Below are 17,693 nucleotides of genomic sequence, written 5' to 3'. Positions count from 1 at the left end.
CTAGACCAAATACTCCCTCAACATAACCAAATCATGTTAAATAAATTTGCTTTTACCTTTGCAAACCTTAAAAGTCAGGATGAGATAAATAGGACTTCACATATAATTACATATGAATTTGGCATTGATTTCAAATACTGCCAGTCTTCAATATCAGAATTGTTTGAAACATAGTTTTATAATTGACTATTTTTAATGATTACCCAATTTTTCTGATAGTAGAAAATATTATCTAGACACTCTGAATTAAATTCAAATTGATTATATATATTCAGTCCAGTCTACTCAAAATTACCTTGTAGGGCCCAGGGGTGTCTTATGGGCCACATGCAGCCCACGATGGCTATGAATGTAGCTCAACACAAAGTCATAAATTTATTTAAAATGTTTTTTTTTTCCCTGGCTGGTGTGGCTCAATGGATTGAGTGCCAACTTGCAAAACAAAGGGTTGCTGGTTTAATATCCAGTCAGGGCACATGCCTGGGTTGCAGGCCAGGTCCCCAGTAGGGACGCACAAAAGGCACCCACACATTGATATTTCTCCCCCATCCTTCTCCCTCAGTTCCCTTCTGTCTAAAAATAAATATATAAAACCTTTTAAAAAACAAAAACCTTTTTTTTTTTGCTCATCAGTTTTCGTTAGTGTTTGTGTATATAATGTGTGGTCCAAGACAACTCTTCTTCCAATGTGGCCCAGAAGCATCAAAAGGTTGGACACCCCTGCCAGTAGGCTTTAATCCATGGGCTCTTCCATCACACCACACACACTCATGCAATGCATCCTTGTGCCAGAAAGCACCCAACAATGGAAAAGGTAGATGAGCCTGTCTAGCCATTATCATGAATAATGATGACTGGCTGAGAAAAGGCTGTCTCTATCTCTTTGTGGCTAGCTTATTATTAGAAAAGTAGTTTCTGTATTAATTAGTTAGCTGTATCTTTGAATGGAAAAGAAAGCATCCATTTTGTTGATTTATCATAATTGTTCATCTTTGAACCCATATATGCTCCTGATTCCCAAATTTCTGCCATGAGAATTCTCCTGAGCTTCTCTTCCAAACAAGGTAATTGCTGAAGATCCCACCATGATAACTAAATTCAATCAAGAATAAAAGTGGGTAACATACTAAGCTTATAAGATCTGTCTGGAAAAAGTCCAACCATTGTTGACACAATAAGAATAGTTTGTGTGACATCGATGTAACCTGGAAGCCAAGGAGAGTGGACTGGAATGCACATAAGTGAACAATGATGACTTCACTGTACTTAGTCAGTGGGGGTGGTAGACACCATTGAGCGAGGATATGTACTGTGTGACCATTTAGTCAAAATGACTGAGCAAGTAGAGCAACAAGCCTGCATCAAATTTTGTATTAAGCTTGAACATTCCTCTGCAGAAACTATTTGGATGATTCAGAATTTTGTAGCTATGGGCAACTGGTGATTGGCAGTTTCATCATGACAACATGCTCACTCACACAACACACCTTGTGCAGAGATTTTTTGGCAAAACATCAAATCACCCAGGTGATTCAGCCCCGTTACAGCACAGATTTGGTGCCCTGCAGCTTCTGGCTTTTCCCAAAACTGAAATCACCTCTGGAAGGGAAGAGATTTCACACCATCAGTGAGATTTAGGAAAACATGATAGGACAGATGATGGTGATTGGGGGAACTGTGTGAGGTGACTACTTTGAAGGGGACTGAGGTGTCATTGTCCTATGTACAATGATTCTTGTATCTTGTATCTTCTTCAATAAATGTCTCTGTTTTTCATAGTGCATAGCTAAACACATTCTGGATATACCTTGTTTAATGGAAAGCAGAAACTGAGAAAATTCTCCTGTGTTTTGAGAGTTTGATGGTAATTGAATTGTGTACATAAAACATCCACAATAGTTGAAAAATTTAGAAATAGAAGAAAACTTAAAGTTTGTTTAGTTTGAGACCTTCATTTCATAAATGTATTCACCACTCAACATGTTTTCTAAGCATTTAATGTATGTTCCAAATGTTTAGAACAAATGATAACTTATTAGAAGACTCTGTGGTAAGCACTACAATGAAACTATCTATAAGATATGATAATGACATATATGAAGGTTTTGCTATATTCTAATATCATTCTCTTATAAACTAAATTTAACAGCAAAGGAATATGTAGGAAAAACAACTGATTTCATTATATTCAAAGAATTACAGAAAATAACTTCATCTATTCCCATATGAATATTAAAGAAAGACTTAATATGGAATAAATTATCATTTGGAATTAGAGGAGTTTATTGGATTCTCTGTATAAGGTTTAGAAGAGTTGAGAGTAAGACCTAACATAATAGGTCTGTTTGATCTCTATGCTTAGGCACTATGAACCTCACCTATTAAACCAAACCTGAGTGAAAAATTAGCATGCCTTTCAACTTTCAGATTTTCCCAAGCAGATATTTAAGATCTCTACAATTTGTCAGTCATTTAATTAATTAATTTGGTAAATGAGGTGAGATCCAAATGAGTCCCATGATCTCAAGAAATCTAGAGAGTAAGAAACTAGTGGACAGGTATCAGTGTCCATTGGCAGTTTAAAAAAGAATTCTGCAGGTTTAAAGATATTCAGTCAAGATTCCTGAATAAAAATATTTTTATGTTGAAATCAAAGGTTTCATTTTTAGGCTTATCCTTTCCATTTCTTTTATCAAAATGCCACCTGTTCACATCTCCATTGTGAACATGGATTAAAATAATCTCGTGGATTATAATCTTTTATGGTAAAAGAAAAAAAAAAACACAACAAAAATGACTGAGTTAGAAACTGTTGAAGGGGCCTACCTAACATACAAATTTTTGGAAACTAACTCATTGATGAGAGTTGAGATATTGCACTGCCAATATTTTTTAATGTCATAGGGTACTTATTGGTCTACATGCTGTCTAAAATTCTGTGACCTGGTCTTGTGTTCTCTGTATTGCCACCTAGAATGCAAAGGACTAGTCAGTAAAGGAGTTATAGGATATTTCTGGTAGCCAATATCACAGACAATTAATTGGTTGATTTAATATAAAATAAAAGCTTCTCTCTCAGGATTCTAAAATTATTTTCAGAATCTGATATAATAAGCATTTGTTGAGCAACCATCTGTCTGACACCAAATTGGGAAATATAGAAAATGAATAGATGTATTGAACATGACTCTTTAGAAGGAAAGGAGGTTTCAAATTATACTGTGCATCAGATTTACCAAGGACTTGTATGAGTAAGGTAGATTCTGCCCTCTGCTAAGTTTCTACAATTTAGTAAATCTAGGACAGCAAACAAGAATCAGCACTCAAATAGCTAGCCTGGGTAAATTTGATACTAATACTCCATGAGCCATGCTTTGAGAATCACTGATCTAAAAGAGAGAATTAATATCCATATAAATAATGAAAACACAAGGTAAGCTAGAATGTAAAACTATAAAAGGAAAAGAATCTGATTACTATGGAAGATGCAGACTGTGGAGTCAGGACTTATATTTAAATCCTCTTATTAGCTGTAAGACCTTGAGGCTGATACTTAACTTCTCCAATTTTTAATTAACTCACCTAGAAAGTGAAGAAAATGATAACAACTTCTTTTTAGGATTATTATGAGAATTTCATGAAGAAATGTACATCAAGTGCCTAACAGATACAGAAGTCTAAATCTTCCTTTAAAAGTTCTCTTCCTTCCTCTTCCCTATACAAATAGAGTAAACAAAGTGCTGAAGTCAGAGACTGTGGACATCACATTTTTTTATTAAGGTATCTTCTATCACTGGAGGTCAAATGATTCTGAAGATATGGAGAATCCAATAATCATGTATTTAAGGTGGAAGCAAACCAATTTGTTACAACATTTGACTTGCTAAAGTATTTTAAGAATCTAAAACAGAAATTGACAGGTAAATAGACAAAAAATACCTTAGAAGGATATAGTGAAACAGAAAAGCATCTCCTTATACTAATCTGGTAGATCACAATCTTATAGGAATTATATAGTAGGAAACTAGATGATAAGCAGCAGGGAATGCAATATATCTAATCAAGGGCAACATAAGTTTTCAGAAAGCAAAATGGCATCTCTAGAAATACAGATAAATGCAAGTAAATCTAAATCAATGCCTCATAATGCAAATCAATACATAATTTGGTAAATTATCTAAACATTTTATCTCTCGAAATAAAAAGAAACAGAGGGTAGCACAGGTGAATTTCATAGCTGACATGTCTGAGGTAGGTTTTGTACATGTGAAGTTAGTAAGGTAACTCAAAGAGGCTTGTCAAACAGAATACAACAGACTTAATCTTCTGCACTAAAAACATCAAAGTGGAGTCCTGGCTGGATAGATCTGTTGTTTAGAGAGTTGTCGCAATACACCAAAGTTGCAGGTTTGATCCCCAGTCAGGACACATACAGGAAGCTACCAATGAATGCATACATAATTGAAACAACAAGTCGACATTTCTCTCTCTCTCTTCCTCCCTCTCTCTTAAAAAGATCAATAAATTTTAAAAAAAATTAAACATCAAAGTGGACATAAATGTCTTTCAACAAATTTAGCACTAGAAACAGATTTCGCTAAACAAAAACTCAACATTAAAACCAACACAAAAATGTGAAAGCAAAAGACCCAGCTCCGTTTTAGAGTGACTGAGCAAATAAACTGTGAAAAGCATACCACAACCAGCTGTCTGACTAACAAATGTGGAGAAAATAAACATATAATCATGAAAAAGTTTAAAACAGAGGTTGCTGAGGCAGGGAGGTAGATCCTTCACAGGCCTGGATCCTGGGAAAGCAAAGGCTGACTCTGAGTGGGATTTCCAGTCATCACTGAAAAACTTCAGTGTAAATGGGAAACACATAGCTATTGGATTTTATAAAAATACTTGAGTATAAAAACATCTAGAGATGATTACACTGTCTAAATTGCTGCTATTCTTATTTTGAATTTGATGTTGCCATTTTGGTAAATTTGCTCATCTGTGAGCATTCCCTTTTGACTTATGGACTGGATGGCAAGCAACTCATAGTTGGTTCTGACACAATGGATTCAATGGAATATCCTCAAAAAAAGAAAAGCCAGGAAGAAATTGTCAAAAAAAATTAGCAGCCATTCTAAACCATGATGACTGTAACTTTTTCTGAATGGTTCCAACATGGTAAAGCCACTGTCTTGTACCTTGGTTCAAAGGACAAAAAATCATCCATGAATCTAAAAGTGCCAGAAGTTGTACTACATGTAATCTCTCATTCATGAGAAACTTCTACAACTGTCCTTGTTACAGGTCTACATATTGCTGGAAATATAACATGTTTGTAATTCATATAGAGACTTATGTTCTAAGGTCAGACATAATGAACTATTTTCAGTAGCTGATTAAAAAAAAATCGAAGGCTGCTGAAACTCATCTTGGTGCTTTAAATTAGTTCCTTCTCCCCATGCCCCTCCACTAATCATGTGGAGTTCAATAGCAAGAGTATTTTTGTTTAATACGAGGTCTGTCCAGAAGGTATCCAGCCATGTAATATGAAAAATAGAGACGTTTATTGAAAAGGATACAAGAAACATTGTAAATAGGAGTACAATTTCCCTTCGAAGTAGTCACCTTGGGACTTAACACATTTCTCCCAGAGTCTCTTCCACTGTTCAAAGCACTCTGTAAAATCCTTTGTTGGAATCACCATCAGCTGCCCCATCCTATTTCTTTGAACCCCATCCTATACTGTCTGAAATCTCTTCCCTTTCAAAGGTGACTGTAGCTTTGGGAAAAGCCAGAAGTCTCGGGGCACCAAATCTGGGCTTTAGCAGGGCTGAGTCACCTGGGTAATTTGATGTTTCACCAAAGACTCTGCATAAGATGTAATGCATGAGCAGCTGTGTTTTTCAATGAAGCTGCCAATCACCAGTTGCCCATAGCTGCAGCCTTCTGGATCATCCCAGTGGTTTCCACAGAGGAATGTTCAAGCTTAACACAAAATTTGATGAGGATTCATTACTTTACTTGCTCAGTCATTTTTTTTTTGCAGATCAAAGTATTTACTTAAAATATTCAGAAGTATTTCCCCCTCTTCTAGAAAGTGAATCTAGTTGCTCTTCAAGACTAATTTTTATAATAGGATCAAACACACACAAACACATTCATTCAGATTTTCTAAGCAGAGAATTGTACATACAAAACAAAGACAGCAAGAATATCAATAAACTCACAAAATTTGTGTGCAAATTTCACTTACAAGCAAGGAAATGTTATGACTAAAAAGTAAGCCAAGAGGGAAATAGTCTATATCTCTTTTTGGTTACCTATTGCTATAACAAAACACCCCAAAACATAGTGGCTTAAAACAGCATTTTAGTATTCTCTCAACAGTTCTGTTGTTGATAGTATTGAACAGGGTGGTTTTCACTTGGGGTCTTTCACTGGATTCAGTTAAATAGCAATCATGCTGGAGCTAACTTGAGGCTTAACTCAAGTTAGCCTCCAAGAAAAATCCAAGAAAACATCTTCACTCATGTTGTCTTCATCTGAGCTGGGTTGGCTAAAATAGCTGGAGAACATCCATGCATCTCACTCTCTCCATGTGGCCTCACTGCTTGGCTACCTTAGACATTTGCTCACAGCATATTGGTGGCTGACTTCTCCCAGGGCACTGGTTCCAAGAGACCTAGTTAAAAGCTGTGGGGCATTTTATGACCTTGCCTCAGAGCTCAGTCAGCATCATGTCTAGCACATTCTACGGGTGGTGTTCAAAGAGCTGACAGAACATAATCAAACAGATAACTCAATAGATTTTATAAAATAAACCTCTTACAGTGATAATTCTTATTGAGAGATAAAAATGTATTCTACTTAATTTTCTGTATCGGTAAGTAGTTCACATAAATAAAATTTATAGATATTCTTAAATCCTTATTTCTGTCAGTATTATCAGTCACTGTTCCTTTAAAAATAACTTTATAAGTAAGTAATAAAAACTATTGGTTGCATACTTTAATAAAAAGTTGTTTTAAAGGATTTGATGCATTTGAGTTTTATCTCTTGTTTTGATGTAGGTTCTTTTTTCATTATTTATCCTATTATAGGTGTCAGAAATTTTTCCCTTTTGCCTTCCTCCACCCAGCCCACCCCTCTCTCCCACCATCAGTCCCCTCTCCATTGTCCATGTCCATATGTCATTCCTACATATTCTTTTACTAGTCCCTTCTCCTTCCTCCCACCATTCCCCCCTCCCTACTCTCCTCCTACAACTATGTCTTTTCCATGTTTCCATGTCTCTGGCTCTATTTTATTTGTTAGTTAGTTTTTGATTCATTAGATTCTAGTTATAAGTAAAGTCATATGACATTTCTCTGTCACTGAATGGCTTATTTCATTTAACATAATAGTCTCTAGTTCCACCAATGCCTTCACAAAATGTAGGGCTTCCTTCTTTATTTCTGCTGTGTAATATTCCATTGTGTAAATGTACCACAGTTTTTTGATCCACTCATCTACTGCTGGACACTTGGGCTGTTCCCAACACTTAGCTATTGTAAATAGTGCTGCTATGAACATCAGGATGCATAAGTTCTTTTGAATTGGTGTTTCATTATTCTTAGGATATATTCCCAGCAGTGGAGTTGCTAGGTCATAAGGAAGTTTCATTTTTCATTTTTGAGGAAATTACATACTGTTTTCCAGAGTTGCTGCACCAGTCTGCATTCCAACCAACAGTGCACTAGGGTTCCCTTTCTTCACGTTCTCACCAGCACTTGTTGTTTGTTGATTTATTAATGATAGCCATTCTGACAGGTGTGAGGTGATATCTCACTGTGGTTTTAAATTCCATCTATCTGATAGCTAGTGATGTGAGCTTTTTTTCATATGTCTATGGGACATCTATATGTCCTCCTTGGAGAGGAGCCTATTCAGGTCCTTTGACAATTTTTTAATTGAATTATTTGTCTTCCTGATGTTGAGTTATATGAGTTCTTTATATATTTTGGAGGCTAAACTCTTATCTGATCTATCACTGGTAAATATGTTCTCCCATACAGTCAGTTTCCTTTTCATTTTGATGATAATTTCTTTAGCCATGAAGAAACCTTTTAATTTGATATAGTCCCATTTGTTTATTTTTCCCTTTATTTCCCTTGCTTTGGAGATATATAGGCAAAAATATTTCTAGATGGGATGTCTGAAATTTTACTGCCTATGTTTTCCACCAGGACTTTATGGTATCATGATTTAATAAGTCCTTTATCCATTTTGGGTTTATTCTGGTGTATGGTGTAAGTAGGTGGTCTAGTTGCACTTTTTGCGTGTACCAGTCCAGTCCTCCCAACACCATTTACTGAAGAGATTGTTTTTACTCCATTGTATGCTCCTGCCTACTTTGTCAAATGTTAATTGACCATAGAGATATGGGTTTATTTCTGAGCTCTCTATTCTCTTCCACTGATCTCTGTGTCTGTTCTTATGCCAGTACCAGACTGTTTTGATTACAATGGCCTTTTAGTACAGTTTAATATCAGGTATGTGACCCTTCTAACTTTGTTCTTCTTTCTCAGGATTGCTGAGGCTATTATGGTTCCATATAAATTTTTGGAATGTTTGTTCTATATCTGTGAAGTATTCCATTGTTATCTTGATAGGAACTGCATTGAATCTAGATTGCTTTGGGAAGTATGCACATTTTAATGTTGTTAATTGTTTCTTTCCATAAACACAGATTATACTTCTATGTTCCTCAATTTGTTTCTTCACTGTTTTATAGTTTTCCAAGTACAAGTCTTTTATATCCTTGGTTAAGTTTATTCCCACATATTTTATTTTTCTTGTTGCTATATAAAATGGGCTTTTTTAAATGAATGGATCAAAAAACTAGGTACATTTACACAATGGAATTTTATGCAGCAGAAAGAAAGAAGGAACTCCTACCCTTTGCAACAGCATGGATGGAGCTGGAAAACATTATGCTAAGCGAAACAAGCCAGGCAGTGAAAGACAAATACCATATGATCTCACCTTTAACAGGAACCTAAACAACAAAACAAAGAAACAAGCAAGATATAACCAAAGACACTGAAATAAAGAACATACTGACAGGGTTCAGAGGGGAGAGGAGAGAGAATTTCAGGGGAATTTCAGGGGAAAAGTGGAAGGGTTTACAGGAACAAGTATAAAGGACACATGGATAAAAACTGGGGGCAGGTGGAAATGGGAGGGAGGAGGGGAGGGCTGGGTAGGTGGGTTTTGATGGGAGTAAAAGATAGAAAATTAAAAAAATTTAAAAAAGAGAAAATAAAATGGGCTTTTTTTCTTAGCTTCAGTATCTGATAATTCATTGTTGGTATACAAGAATGCCATCAATTTCTGAATATTGACTTTGTATGCAAATACTTTGTCAAATTCACTTATTGGGTCAAGTAGTTTTTTGGTGAAAACTATAGGATTTTCTATGTATACTATCATGTCATCTGTGAATAATGACAGTTTTACTTCCTCCTTTCCAATTTAGATGCCTTTTATTTCTTTTTCTAGTCTAATTGCTGTGGCTAGAACTTCCAGTACTATGTTAAATAAAAGTAGTGAAAACAGATGCCATTGTTTTGTCCCTGATATTAAGGAAAACACTTTAATTTTTGGCCATTGAGTATGATATCGGTGGTAGGTTCCTCATATATGGTCATTATTATGTTGAGGTATGCTCCCTCTATTCCTACTTTGCTGAGATTTTTTCATCATAATTGGGTTCTAGATTTTATCAAAAGCTTTTTCAGCATTTATTGATATGACCACATGATATTTGTCTTTCATTTTGTTTATATGATGTATTACATTTATAGATTTGTGAATTTTATACCATTCTTGCATCACTGGAATAAATCTAACTTGACTGAAGTGTATGATATGTTTAATGTATTGCTGGATCAGGATTACCAATATTTTGTTGAAGGTTTTAGCATGTATGTTCACCAGACATAGTGAACTGTAATTTTCTTTCTTTGTTGTATCTTTACCTAGTTTTGGAATTAGGATAATACTGGCCTTGTAAAAAGACTTTGGGAGTCTTCTCTCCTCTTGAATTTAGAACAGTTTGAGAAGGATAGGTGTTAGTTCTTCTTTGAATGTTTGGTAAAATTTGCCTGTGAAGCCATTGGCCCAGGGTTTGTATGGGCCAGTAGTTTTATTACTGCTTCAATGTCACTAGTTGTTATAGGACTGTTCAGTCCTTCTGCTTCTCTATTCAGTTTTGGGATATTGTATCCAAATTTCCAGAAATTTGTCCATTTTGCTTAGATTGTCCAGTTTCTTGCCATATAGTTGTTCATATTAATTTCTTATAATCCTTTCTATTGCTGTGGTATCAGTTGTTACTTCTCTTTCACTTCTGATTTTATTTATTTGATCCTCTCTTTTTTTTCTTGATGAGTCTTGTTAAAGGTTTGTCAATTTTGTTTTACTTTGCAAAGAACCAGCTTCTGGATTCATTGATTCTTTAGATTTCTTTTTCTGTTTCTATATCATTTAATTCTAATCTGATCTTGATTATTTCCTTCCTTCTAATCATTCTGGGCTGTTTCTCTGGTTGTTCCTCTAGTTCTTTTAAATGTAGAGTTAGGTTTTTGATTTGAGATTTTTCTGTCTAATTTAGGTAGGCATGTATTGCTATGAACTTCTGTCTCAGGACTGCTTACCCTATGTCCCATAAGTTTTGGGTTGTTGTGTGTTCATTTTCATTTGTTTCCAGGTACTTTTTGATTTCTTCCTTGATCTCATTGTCAACCCATTCATTGCTTAATCAGTCTCCATGTATTTGAATGTTTTTAAGTTTTTCCTTGAGGTTGATTTCTAGTCTTAAGCCATTGTGACCTGAGAAGATGCTTGATATGATTTCATTTTTCTTGAATTTGTTAAGGCTTGTTTTATGTCCTACCATATGGTTTTTCTTTAAAAATGATCCATGTACATTTGAAAAGAATGTATTATTTGCTTATTTGGGATAAAATGGTCTGTTAAATATCAATTAAGTCCATTTGACCTAGAGTATTATTCAATGCCACAATATCCTTGCTGATTCTTTGTTTGGAAAATCTATCCATTGTTGACAGTGGATTGTTAAAATCCACTGATGACTATATTGCTCTCAGTTTCCTTCTTAAAGTCCTCCAAGATTTTCCTTATGTATTTAGGTGTTTCTACATTGGGTACATATATGTTACAAGGGTTATGTCCTCTTGTTGGACCACTCCCTTAATTATTATGTAGTGATCTTTGTCTCTTGTTATGGCCTTTGTTTTGAAGTCAATTTTGTATGATATAAGTATTGCTACCCCATTTTCTTTTTTTCATGTCCTTTTGCTTGGAATATATTTTTTTCCATCTTTTCACTTTCAACCTTAGTAGATCTTTTGTTCTGAGGTGGGGTCTCTGGTAGACAGCATATATGCAGATTGTGTTTTCTTATCCACTCAGCTACCCTTTGCCTTTTGAGTGGAGTTTTAATCCAGTTACATTTAAGGTTATTATTGATAGATACTTGTTCATTGCCATTTTTCCCTTTGTATATATATTCCTCTCTCTTTTTCTCTATTTCTTTTTCTACTTAAAGCAGTCCCTTTAGCATCTCCTGTGGTGCTGGTTTCATGTAGATGTACTTTTTTAGTCTTTTGGTGGGGGGTGGGGTCTGGGAAGCTCTTTATTTCACCTTCCATTTTAAATGAGAGCCTTGCTGGACAGAGTGGTCTTGGTTGCAGGTCCTTGTTGTTCATTACTTGGAATACTTCTTGTCAACCCCTTCTGGCTTGTCATGTTTTGGTTGAGAAATTAGCTGATAGCTTTATCAAAGCTCCCTTGTGTTTTACTAGCTATTTCTCCTTTGCTGCCTTTAAGAGTTTCTCTTTGTCTTTAAATTTTGCCATTTTAATTATGATGTGTCTTGGAGTGGGCCTCTTTGAATTCATCTTGATTGGGACATTCTGTGCTTCCTAATCTTGCATGAATTTTTCCCTCACCAAGTTAGGAAAGGTATCTGTCATTTTTTTTCCAAATATGTTTTCTATCCCTTGTTCCTTTTCTTCTCCTTCTGGTATTCCTATTATATGAATGTTTTTATACTTTATGTTGTCCTGAAGCTCCCTCAAACTATCCTGATTCTTTTTGAGTCTTTTTTTTTCTTTTTATTGTTCTGTGTCTTTTTTTCTACCTTGTCTCCCAGGTCACTGGTTTAGTCCTCTGCTTCATCTAGCCTGTTTTTAATTCCTTCTAGTGTATTCTTCATTTCAAAGAGTGTATTCTTCATTTCTTCCTGGTTCTTATTCATAGTTTCTATGTCCTTTTTCATGCTGCTATAATTCCCACTAAGTTCCTTGTAGCTACCATAATGTTCCTTGTAGCTCTCACTGAGTTCCTTAAGCACCCTTATAACTATTATTTTGAACTCTATGTCTAAAAGATTGCTTGCCTCAATTTCATTTAACTCTTTCTCTAGGGTTTCCTTCTTTCCTTTCCATTGGAGGTTCTTTGTCTCCCCATTTTAGGAGACTCCCTTTGTTTCTGCATTTCATATTGCTCTGCTTTGACTGCCTGTCTTCCTGGGGTTACCTTCTGTGGTAGGAGTTCAATGGGACCCAGTGGGGCAGTCTCTTTGAAGTACTGATCTGGATGCTCTCGGCATGTCCTTTCTGGAGTTTATATGGGCTCCGTTGTTGTATCTGGGCTTTGATTATTGGTGGTTTATACTTCCGTGAATCTCCCCTCTCCACCACATCTTGTATACTGTTGTACAGGTGCTGGCAGAGCAAAGCAAAACTACACAGAAAACCAAACCCACATGAGCAAAAATACCTCCCTACCACATTAGCAATATCAACAGCAAATGAGCAAAGATTAATGAAGGTAGAAAGGCATTAAAAATATTATGAGACAGGAAAACATAATATAAGATGACTAAAGGACAGAAAAATGATTTTGAGAGGGAAGAGAGAAAAGGAGAAAATAACTTTTAAAACATAAGTAAAAGAGAAAAGGGCAGTGGCAAAATTGAGTAATAAAGTGAAGATTATAATATGAATTTTGAAATCAAATTAAAAGAATAGTGAACCAATAAGAACAAAATTGAAGAAAAACCACAACAGGGTCAATAACAATGACAGATGAGCAAATGTTAATAAAGGTGGAAATAGAATAAGAATATTATAAGAAAGAGGAAAGAGAATATTAGTTGTCTACTGTAAAGAAAAGTGATTTTCAGAGACTACAGGGAGAAGAAATAATAAGAGTAAGGAATATAATCCAGCCTAAGGAAAAAAATAAAATCCCAAATTCAAATAAGCAAGGGCCAGAGGAAGACAAAATGGAGTAAGAGAGGGGGAGAGTAAGAGATTTGAATTAAAAAAAATAGTGAACAACTAGGAATAAAATTGAAGGACAACAGCACGAACCACAATATCCATGCCAAATAAGCAACAATTAATAAAGGTGGAAATAAAATAAGAAAATTAGAAGAAAGGAAAAAATAATGTGAGCTGACTAAAGAAAGAAAAATGATTTTGAGAGGGTAGAGGGAAGAGAAATAGTAAAAGTAAAGAATGGGAACAAGGTGTCAAAGGGGGGAAAATAAAATTTAAAATGAATGATAAGACATGGCAGGAAGAAAGCAAAATGGAGTAAGACAAGGGAAAGGTACATTGTGAGATTTGCAATAAATAAAATAAAATATATAAAAATATAAATAGAAAAAAACTAAAACACAATAATGAATTACTTGAAATACAATTGAAGGAAAATGAAATGTTAAAAGGCTATGTGAGAGAAAAATAATGCAAATTCTGAAGAAGAACAAGGTGTAACTCATCTCAGCAGAGTTTAGTGTTTGCCTTCTGTCTATTCCTTTTGGATTCACCTCTGGCTTTTTCATCAGCTCAAGGCCCAGGCGTGGGTCATCCCACTTCTGGCAGCACCGCATGTACTACCTTCACCTGCCTCTAGAGGGGGCTTCTATTGTGGTCGGGATGGTGGGACCCGAGGGTCTCCCTTGTTCAGTCTTCTGGGAAAACTGTGGGTGTGTTCCCCTACCCCTGCACCACCCGTCTTATTCTGTCCCAGCTTATTTCCAGTAATATAAAGTTACTGATGAACTGGCTGTCCGTTTCAAAGGAGGGGCCTATCTGTGTAAGAGGTTCAGCTCTTTCCTAATTGGTGCTGATTACAACTCTGTGCGACCTGTGGATGGACAGGGCTTTGAATCCCCCTTGCTGTACCAGTTTCAGATCTCCTTGCCTTGCTGGCCTCAGTGGACTAGAACCCTAGGAACCAGTGTATTTTGTCTTCATGAGAGAAGTACAAAATAGGCCCTTTGTGCTTATCTTTCTGCCTTTCTCCTATGGGTAAGCACCCTGTAGGGGGTTCTTGAGTCTGTCTTGCCTGTTCTGCAGAGCAACCCTGCAGGAGGTGGGGGCTGGGTATGTCCTTCCCTCTCCAGAAGTTTGAATTCTGCCAGGTAAGGGGGTTCTATCTGGCTGTAAATAATCTCAGGCACTCAACTCTTGTCCATCTAGTTCCCAGCCCACTGCCCTCACAGTAGACACAGTCCTGAACTCTCCATTTTGCATAGCCCATGGCTTGCTAGACACACTGGGCTAGGGCTCAGAAGTCCTTATGCTGTGCATCTTTCTGATCTCTCTGCCCAGCTGTATTCAGTGGAAGCAAATAGCACTTTCAATCTTGTTCCTTTTCTGGCAGGGCAACTGTGCATGGCATCCCTGCCCATCACACTTCCTCTCTCCTTTTAAAAAGTCTCTCTGTGGTACACCCACTGCACCATGAAGTAGCTGTCTGTTGTTTGTTTGTTTGTTTTGGTTTGGGGTTTTTTGTATACACCACCTCTCCAAAAAGCCAGAAGTCCCTCACAGTCATGGCTGGCCACAGCCTGCCTCCACTCCACCTAGGTGCAACCCCCTGATCCTTTTGGGAGATGGAATCCCTCTTTCTTACACTCTCAAACTCTCCCAGTTGGCATATGGTGTTGCAGCTATGGAAGTGCTGCACACTGTGTGTGTGTGTAGCCTGGATCTCCCCAAATTCATAAATCCTCCCAAGTCACTCCCAGCCTGGGTCAGAGGTTGTATACCCTGGGAGATGAGGGTGCCATAAAGCTGGAATTTCTGCTAGCCTCTCCATGGCTGCAAGTGCCACACATGGGGTATTTCCTTTTTCATTATAAAATCACCTTACCACCCTTTGTGAAGTGTCTTCTAAACTGCTTGGCTTCGAAAGTTCTTATCAACTAAGATTCTGTTGATTGTTCAGGTTATTTGTCAGAAGATTAGCCAAGAATTCAAGTTAGGGGCAAGAGCAAATAGACTCAGCTTCTACCTATTTGGCTGCCATCTTCTCTCTCCTCTTGCTCAGCCATGTGAAATGCAACAGCCACACTGTACATGTGCTCACTCAACAGTGTCTACCACTCCCGCTGACTAGTACAGTGAAGTTGTCATTGTTCACTCATGTTCATTCCAGTCTATTCTCCTTGGCTGCCTGATTATATCCATGTTGTGCAAACTGTTCTCATTATATTAACAACGGCTGGACTTTTTTTGGACAGACTCAGTATGTCCATCTAGTGCACATTAGATTTAATGCCTTGACTATATTAGAAATAATATGCTAATGAAGTTACTGTGAAATTACCATCCTGAATTATTTAGACCAGATCATGACTGGATATGCTCTCTATGCTGGATAATTACACAGACATATTGCTGAGATAAAGGACACTGTCATTCTGGCACAGTGATTCATCTTACTTTGGACCAGTTTTTTCTTTGTTAAATGAGACTGTTGAAGATGATGTCATGATGGATGAGTAAAAATTTTTGGACCTTAAAAGATCTCAAATTTACACCAAAATTGGCAAAAATGAATATCCTGTATGACATTAAACAACAGTTAAGTCTTTAATTACTGGGAAAGGAGGGTTTTTAGTAGAGTAGTGAAGATCAGTTTATGACTACAACATATGCTAAGGGATTGGAAAGAGAAAAGAGAGTTTGTACACCATTTGTTCCACAGCAGTTATGTAATATCTGCTTTTAAAAATCGGAGCTTTTAAAAAGGGAACAACTTGTCAAGAAGTCATCATGGAATGTTTAGACTATTAAGACAAAATACAATAAAAAAAAAAACAAGAAAAGAGCACATTAACTGCTCTTCACTGCACATAATTCAGGGGTGTGGGGAACAACACTTAAAGATCATTATCTTTGTACAATATGGTTCTCTTTAGAATTATGTTATTGGAACAATTGTTAATGTTCAGAAAAATTATGACAACAAAAGTCCATCATATATAAAAAGAGTTTGACCTTGGTGATAGAATAGTTATTATGTTACACATTATTTGAAAAAGACAATTAACAAAGATAAAGGAGGAAAAAACTACTTTACATCCATAACTTTTATTATTTTTTTGGATATAGAATGTATTATTTGCACAATTTTATGCAAGATGTTTAGAGATCTTCATGAAAATATCCCATTTCAATCATTTACAGTAATGTTTAACAAAATAAAAAGTCACATCATATAATCTAAACTTTGAAATCTAAGACCCAAAGTGCATTCCCTGACCCCACTGGCAGCGCCCCATCAATTGGTTTATGTACCACACTTGCATTATGGCTGAATGTCTCTGAATGACAGAAATCAAGTATCGATATTTACCTTGAAGTTAAATGATATGTTTTTTCCAGATTATTAATTTGCCTAAAACTTTTGCATTAAAAAACTTGAAGAAAATATAAGAATGAATGTGACATAAGTTTTTTCTTTGCTTTTTACTTCTTTGTACTTAATTTATCACATTTTTTTCCATTGAACATGCATTGCTTTTGTATTCTGATGAAGAACATAACATTTTAAAATGTCCATGCATGTTTCCTGGAATATTGTAGGTATTCAATAATTGGTTGCATTTGTTACTGGTATGTTAGAGTATGTGTTAACACTGTCTTTTAAAATGAAGATAAAAGCAATCCATATACCTATATTTCTAATATACACCTTTAGCATGTTTACCTGAGACTGATTCTCATTTAGAATATTTTATATTTGTTGATCATGCACATATTTTGAAGTTAGAGATTACAAGACAATGTGTTGCAGAGACTCTGTATTCTGGAGAAATAGTTCTCAGATTGTGCACCACAGAACACCAATCTTATGACATTCTCTGAGAAGAAAACTAAGTAAAATTTGTTGGAATTTAAATAATTCTAACCTTTTGAATAAGCTTAACCTTATTTTGAAGAATTCTAACTCATTTTGTCTATGAAACACTGTGAAAATCTTAGATTTTTATACACCATGTATTTTCCAAAAATATATTTCATGCATGGTAAACACCAAATAACAAAGCACAGACTGGTATTAAGAGGCACACACTTTGCAAACACTGATTCTAGAAAATTGTTACAAAAGGTAAATACACCATTTTGGACATTTTATAAAAAGCAGTAAGGGTTTTTGTCTCTATTCTACCACACAAATTAACTAAAAAGTATACTACCTATTTGATCAATGTGTTAAATATTTAAGCTATATTTAATATCCAATCAAAGTTAATGTGACGTCAGCAGCTGATTGCATCAGTCTCTTAGGAGTTATTCTCATTCATATTTGTCAAAGCAGCA

General features: G+C 35.8%; 1 long non-coding RNA gene across 1 annotated transcript; it reads left to right on the top strand.

Moving 5' to 3' along the window:
• The first annotated feature begins 1,993 nt into the window (after positions 1–1,993).
• Positions 1,994–10,440, top strand: LOC118499348. Its single transcript, XR_004901863.1, has 3 exons — positions 1,994–2,004; positions 6,551–6,554; positions 10,282–10,440. It is a non-coding gene; the product is annotated as an uncharacterized LOC118499348 (long non-coding RNA).
• The last annotated feature ends 7,253 nt before the right edge of the window (positions 10,441–17,693 follow it).

This window comes from Phyllostomus discolor, chromosome 3, assembly GCF_004126475.2.
Source record: "Phyllostomus discolor isolate MPI-MPIP mPhyDis1 chromosome 3, mPhyDis1.pri.v3, whole genome shotgun sequence".
NCBI lineage: Eukaryota > Metazoa > Chordata > Mammalia > Chiroptera > Phyllostomidae > Phyllostomus > Phyllostomus discolor.
Note: the sequence above shows the minus strand (reverse complement) of the source record. Positions and strands in the feature narration are given on the sequence as shown.